The sequence below is a fragment of the Triticum dicoccoides genome, chromosome 5A (assembly GCF_002162155.2).
Source record: "Triticum dicoccoides isolate Atlit2015 ecotype Zavitan chromosome 5A, WEW_v2.0, whole genome shotgun sequence".
NCBI classification, from domain to species: domain Eukaryota; kingdom Viridiplantae; phylum Streptophyta; class Magnoliopsida; order Poales; family Poaceae; genus Triticum; species Triticum dicoccoides.
In genome coordinates, this window is record NC_041388.1 from 329,227,326 (window position 1) to 329,234,772 (window position 7,447).

A 7,447-nucleotide genomic window follows, 5' to 3' on the forward strand; every position below is an offset into this window, starting at 1 on the left:
ATAGCACTTGGCGAAGATGCCGAAGTGGTTGTTGTAGCCGTAGCTCCGTCTTGGTGGTGCTCGTCTCACGGTCTTCTCTTTTGCTCTTGAAGCTTGGCCTTGGCGTGAAGTAGGGCTTGTTGGGACTTGTAGGTAGGCGCATCTCGAGCATCTTCATGTTGATGGTGGCGTTTTCGCACTTGAACTTGTAGTAGATGTCGTTCGTCGTCGCCGTGCACATGTTGCTTGGAGGTGACTTGTCCTTCATGACGAGGTGGATCACGAACGTGACGGTCGTCGCCATGGAGATCTGGACGTGGACGACTTGCGCTTGCATCATTTGTGCGCTTCGAAGACTTGTGACTTGAACGTCGCCGCCTTGAGGATGATGAAGGGGAAGTAGACTTGATCAAGGCCCGAATCTCCTCCATCCTTGCATCTTGCTCCTCCTTTTGTGTGGAAAGCTTATTGTCGATGTAGTCCCTTTTCCTTGTTTCAGAGTGACAAATGTCGACGGAGAGGTTGTCGATACGCTCCCGCAATCTTGATTGTGCGCCTTGCATTTGTCATTGTAGAACGAAGATTGACGCTTTGGTGATGTAGTTGTTCACGCCGTCGTTGTTGTCGAAGACCGAAGATGATGGAGACTCGTCCCTAAGTAGCCGAAACACCTTAGGAAACGGAAAAACCGTGAACTCAAAATCTCAAATGTCAAATATCAAATGGTGGTAGCGGGAATGCGGTGGTGGTTGCGGAAGCTCAAAGGGATTGCGGAAATGCAATGATGGGTTGTGGAGTACGCAATGCGGAAATGGATGGTAAGGTGGTGGACTATACACGGTGTCGGAGTTGTAAGCATGGTCCCTAAGTAGCCGAAACACCTTAGGAGACACAACTCACAACACAAACAAAATTGGGTTAAGTCGGTATGGAAGAAGTGTATGGTTGATAAGCCTATGCGAAACTTGTGGTGGTGGTGGTTGATGAAGAAGCAACCGTCCCTAAGTAGCCTAGACACCTTAGGAGACTCAAATCACTCCTCAAGCAACCACTAATGCGATGGGGATCAATATTGGTTAGGTTGCGGAAGTCGGTGGTGGTGTAGCGGATGATGTGGTGGAAGCCCTAGGCAAAGATGCCAAAATTCAAAAAATTTGATGGAGTCAAAAGATGTTGGTGGTATTTTTGTGGGAAGGGGGATGTCAAGCGCTTTTCAACGAGCTAAAGAACGCGAAAATCAGACTCCTGATGAATTAGTTATGGCCAAAACAAAATTTGAGCGAAATCAGTTTTTATAGGTTACAAACGTCTGAACAAGGTCGGATGTCCGGGGGGCGGACGTCCGGGCGGGCTCGGAAATCGGGAAATTCGGCTCGGGTTAGGGGTTCCGGTCGTCCGGAAAAGGTCGAACGTCCGGTCGTTCCAAGGGCTCCGGACGTTCGTAAAAGGCCGGTCGTCCGGTGGGTCGGGGTCAACGCGAGATTGGAGATCCGGGGCGCGATTTTGGGGTCAAAATTGATGAGATTTCGTGGATGGAAAGTGGGGAAAATTGGGGAAATGCTAGATCCACTCGAAACCAAGCAAATCCATGGATCAAATCCAACAAAACTTCGTCAAACCAACAAATCAAAAAAAAAATTGGGGCTATTTTTGGTGGAGATTTTCGAAATTGGGGAAGAACACAACAAAATCAAGCTAGAAAACAACGAGAGGAGGCTCCAAAATCGTGATCAACGTGGCTCATGATACCAAGATTATGTAGGGTAGGAACCCTATGGTCCGATCTTTCACGAAAGGAGCAGGATCTGCGATGAACACAAAGAACACGAGGAGGGAAACAAGGGGAAAAACACGGGGGGAAACACAAGAGAGACACTCAAACCAACAAGAATGATCACACAAGTGCTAGATCCATGAACATAAAGGGAGATACAAGATCTAAAGTCAACAACGGACGATACACGGTAACCGGTTTTCTCCGTGAGGAGGTCTTGATGGTCTTCTCCGCAAGGAGGTCTTGAATCCAAAGGGATCTTCTCCGTAGAGGCCGCGGTCTCTCTCGAGGAGTAGATCCGATGTGGATGAGCAATGCTCTATTTCTAAAATGAGCTAAACCAATGCTAACCCTAACTAGGAGGTGGTGGAGGAGTATATATAGTCTAGGGACACGAAGGGGTAAGTGAGGGGTACATGGGCTTCGGCCCGCAACACTGGACACAGCCAGGGGCCGGTCGTCCGAAGGTACCGGATGTCCGGTGGCTCGCGAGGGTCTGGTCGTCCGGGACTTGTCGGGCGTCCGGCGTTTTGGCTCGGATGAGGTGGCGTCAGATTTCCAAGGCGGTCGGACATCTGGACGCTAGAGTGTGTCGGACGTCCGCTCATTTTGGCTAGGGTGCGGGATCGTCGGTCGTCCGGTGGGTCTTCAGGCGTCGGACGTCCGGTCCTGACCAGTCGTCCGGTGGCTAGAGCTTCTTCCGTGGCCCTTCTTCTTGTTCCTCGCGCTTGGTGTCCTCGCCTTCTTGTCCATTGGCTTCCTCTTGGTTCCTTGTCATGTATAGCACACATGTTTGAGGTAGTAGCCATGTCTCACGTATGGAAAGTGATGGTTCGAAGAGGAGCGAGTTAACCTTGTGTCCAATGGTGCCTATTTGAGGTCTCGTCTTATGTTCTCTTGGGTCTTGGAGAGTAGTCGGAGTGTACATGGGGATGAATGTGGGATGCTCCGCATCAAACCTATAATGCAATTCGGACATTAAGGGAGTCCGGGATTAGGGGTCTCCGGATAACCGGTAATATTTTAAATTCAAACAAGCGTTGCATAGCGCATATGAACAAGTTTTCATGAATACAGGATTATACGAGCGGGTTTACTCAAATATTGTATCTTTGGTACACTCGTCCGCTATGAGACGGGCACCCTTCATGACACCCTCATAGTACATCTCGGGGTGGCGATGCTCCTTGCCCTCCGGCGGACCTTCCTTGATCAGCTTCACGGCGTCTAGCTTGGCCCAATTCACCTTCACACGGGTGAAAGCCCGGCGTGCACCTTCGCTGCAGACGGACCGCTTGACGACTTCCAGCCGTGGGCAGGCATCCACAAGCCGCCTCACCAGGCCGAAGTAGCTGTTCAGAAGGGTGTCGCCAGGCCACAGCCAGACTATAAAGCCCTTCATGGCATGTTCGGCCGCCTTGTGTAGCTCGACCAGCTGCTTTAGCTGGTCGCTCATAGGCACCGGGTGTTCGGTCCCAGTATATAGGGCCCAGAACAACTTCTCCGTTGAGCTTCCCTCCTCGGCCTGGTAAAACATTCCAGCATCCGACACGCTGCGGGGCAAATCTACGAATGCTCCTGGAGAGCTCCGGATTCAGGTAAGTAACAAGTAATTTACTTTCACATGCTTGCTTTGCATATAGAATGCCTTACCCGCGACTATCTTCTTCATCGCATCAATCTCCTGGAGGGCCTTTTGGGCTTCGGCCTTGGCACTCTTTGCACCCACAAGGGCCGTGGCAAGCTCGGACTCTCGCGTCTTCAAGTCAAGCTCCAGCGCCTCGTGCTTCGTCACGAGAGCGTGGAGCTCTTGCTGCACCTCGCCCACCCGTTCCTCATGCCGCTCCCGCTCGGTGCGCTCCTTGGCCGCTTTGTTTTCGGCCTCGGACAGCGCTTGATTCAGGGTCGCCACCTCGGTCATGGCCCCTGGCAAATTTACGATAATCCTGTCATTTTGCAATCGCTTTCCTTTTATATAGATCCATAGACTAGGTACTACTTACCTTTGTTCTCCTCGAGCTGCCTCTTGGCAAAGACGAGCTCTTCCTTGGACCCTTCAAGGTCCTGCTTCAGTGCGGCGACCTCTGCAGTCAGTGCGGCAGAGGTCAGCAACGAAGCCTGCATACGCATATAGACATACTTATATTAGACTCCTGCGATATTGTTTGATCCTCTGTTCGGCTTTTCTTTGTGAACACCGACCAGAGCATCAGGGGCTACTGTCTATGCGGTAGTATTTCTCCTATATTTCAAAAACTTACCTCAAAGCCTGTTAGAAGGCTGGCACAGGCTTCACTCAGTCCGCTCTTGAGCGGACTGAACCTTCTGGACCACCGCACTCATAATAGTGCGGTGCTCTTCATCAATGGAAGCGCTGCAAAGCGCTCCAAGCTGATTGTCCGGTGCCTCTGGATGGGCAGAGGTCACCAGAACAGGCATCTTGCCCCTCTTGGAAGGAGTCCGCTTGCCCGAGTCCAGAACAACTAGAGGTTCCAGAGCGGTGTTCGGCTGAGGGCCGAACTCGGAGCCCTAGGGGGCTTTGCTCCCCTGCTCCCGGAGTCCGGAAGGTCGCTTTGAGGCTCCTCCAGGACTGTCTCCCCTCGACCCAGTGCCTCTTGAGACAACACCTCGGCATTGTCCATAGGGCAAGGGGAGGTGGCGGTCGGAAGTGGATCGCTATCCATATCCGACGAGCCTAGGGAGCCGTCCGATGAGGATACGTCGATACGGGTTCGGGGCGGTCTGCACAATCATAATTCGGCATTAGGAGAAGCAGTGCGACAAAGGAATGCTATGAGTTACTTTGGTATCCAAATACTTACGACTTTGCCAGGGGCTTGGCCCTGAGCAGCCACTCGTCTTTGCCTTCGGCGGCGGTGGTGGAGTAGTCCGGAAGGAGAGTCCTTCCCTTCTTGGACCCTTCGCCCCCCCTAGTAGGGGCGGCCTTCCTTTTCTTGTCTCCCCGACTGGAGGGGGAACATCTTCATCTTCCTCCTCGTCTTCGGGGCAGGAGTGCGTCACGGAGTTATCGGACGATGAGTCCGATAACACTTGGCGTCGGGAGCTCTTTCGGGTTCCCTTGGCCTTCTTGGTCTTCTCCGGCACCTTGTAAGGAGCCAGAGTCAGCATCTCCATCAGGAGAGCGTCCGCAGTGTCTTCGGGCAGAGGGGCCGGATAGTTGATCTGCCCCGACGTCTCCACCCAGTCCTGTCAAAGGCATCGAGATCAGACCCCGCACATGGTTAAGCTAGGGGAAATAAATATCCTACCGGATGTATAGAACTCACCGAATGTGCTCGGTGCTTCGCGCTTAGCCCGCGGTCCTCGGTGAGAGAGGGAGGGACCTCGACGCCCTTGAAAAGCACCTTCCAGACGTCCTTGTGCGTCATGTCGAAGAGCTCGCTCAGAGTCTGATGCTAGGCCGGGTCGAACTCCCACAAGTTGAAGTCCCATTGTTGGCACGGGAGGATCCGGCAGATGAGCATGACCTGGACTATGTTGACAAGCTTGAGCTTCTTGCTTGTCATGTTCAGGATACATTTCTGGAGTCCGTCCAGCTCCATCGATGAACCCCACGACAAGCCCTTCTCTTTCCAGGAAGTGAGCCGTGTAGGGAATCCGGATCGAAACTTGGGGGCAGCCACCCATTTGGTGTCGCGCGGCTCGGTGATGTAGAACCACGCCGATTGCCACCCCTTTATGGTCTCCACGAAGGAGCCTTCAAGCCATATAACATTGGGCATCTTGCCCACCATGGCTCCGCCGCATTCTTCTTGTTGGCCGCCCACCACATACGGCTTGATATTGAAGGTCTTTAGCAATAGGCCGAAGTGGGGGCGGATGCGGAGGAAAGCCTCACAGACGACGATGAACGCCGAAATGTTGAGGATGAAGTTCGGGGCCAGATCATGAAAGTCCAGCCCGTAGTAGAGCATGAGACCACGGACGAATGGATGAAGGGGAAACCCCAGTCCACGGAGGAAGTGGTGGAGGAAAACTACCCTCTCATGAGGTTCCGGGGTAGGAACGATCTGCCCCGCAGCGGGCAGCCGATGCGCGATATTCGCGGCTAAGTATCCGGCTCCGCGCAGCTTTTTGATGTGCTCCTCCGTAACGGAGGAAGCCATCCACTTCCCTCCCGCTCCGGACATGTTTGGAGGAGGTTGAGGAGAAAGATACGGACTTGGGCGTTGGGGCTTGAGTGCGCAAGAATGGATGAGTAAGGAGGAAGAAGGCGTGGGTAGAGAAAGGTTAAACCTTATCCCTTTATAAGGGCGGCCAAAATTGTGTGCCCCCACTAGCCAGGTAAAACTCGCTTATCCCCCAAGCGCCGTAATCGATGGCGCGGTTGGGTTACCCACACCTGTATTAATGAGAATCCCGTGATAAGGGGAACACGGTCTCTGCTTTGACAAGAGGTGTCAAGAAACTGCCTCGCGTTATGTGCGGGGCTAGTTAAAGGAAACGGTTCGAATAGTCACCGGGCCATGATAAAACGTCACGTTGACAAAACGAGTCAGCAGATTATATTTGTGGAAATATTATTATCTCTAAGGTGGTATGTGGAACTTATTTTGCAGGGTCAGACACTATCCTTGAATTCAGATTCTTCTGGGGTGTATTCGATGGAGGAACCCGCCTTGCAATGCCGAAGACAACACTGCGCGCTGGACTCATCATCATTGAAGTCTGGTTCAGGGGCTACTGAGGGAGTCCGGGATTAGGGGTCTCCAGACAGCCGGACTATATCCTTTGGCCGGACTATTGGACTATGAAGATACAAGATTGAAGACTTTGTCTCATGTCCGGATGGGACTCTACTTGGCGTGGAAGGCAAGCTAGGTAGTACGGATATGTACATCTCCTCCTTTGTAACCGACCTTGTGTAACCCTAGCCCCCTCCGGTGTCTATATAAACCGGAGGGTTTTAGTCCGTAGGACAAGATACAATCATACCATAGGCTAGCTTCTAGGGTTTAGCCTCTCCGATCTCGTGGTAGGTCAACTCTTGTAATACCCATATCATCAAGAATAAATCAAGCAGGACGTAGGGTTTTACCTCCATCAAGAGGGCCCGAACCTGGGTAAAACATCGTGTCGCCTGCCTCCTGTTACCATCCGCCTAGACGCACAGTTTGGGACCCCCTACCCGAGATCCGCCGGTTTTGACACCGACATTGGTGCTTTCATTGAGAGTTCCTCTGTGTCGTCACCGTTAAGCTTGATGGCTCCTACGGTCATCGATAGTGATGCAGTCCAGGGTGACACTTTTCTCCCTGGACAGATCTTTGTGTTCGGCGGCTTCGCACTGCGGGCCAACTCGCTTGGCCACCTGGAGCAGATCGAAAGTTACGCCCCTGGCCACCAGGTCAGGTTTGGAAGCTTAAACTACACGGCCGATATCCGCGGAGACTTGATCTTCGACGGATTCGAGCCCCTGCCTTGTGCGTCACACGGTCACGATGAGTACGATTTAGCTCTACCATAGGATAGTGTTCAGGAGATCGCACCGGCAGCCGCTCCGACCCTCAATTCGGAGCCAGTTGCGTCGTCCATGGACGGGTGGATGGACCCCTCCACGAAGGCCTTATCCTCAGCGGCGATCGAGCCGAACATCGACCTTACCCTGCACGAGAGCCGTGTTGTCAAACTGCCGGATCCTTCTCCGGCCACGGACTCCGAACCGCCTGCGCC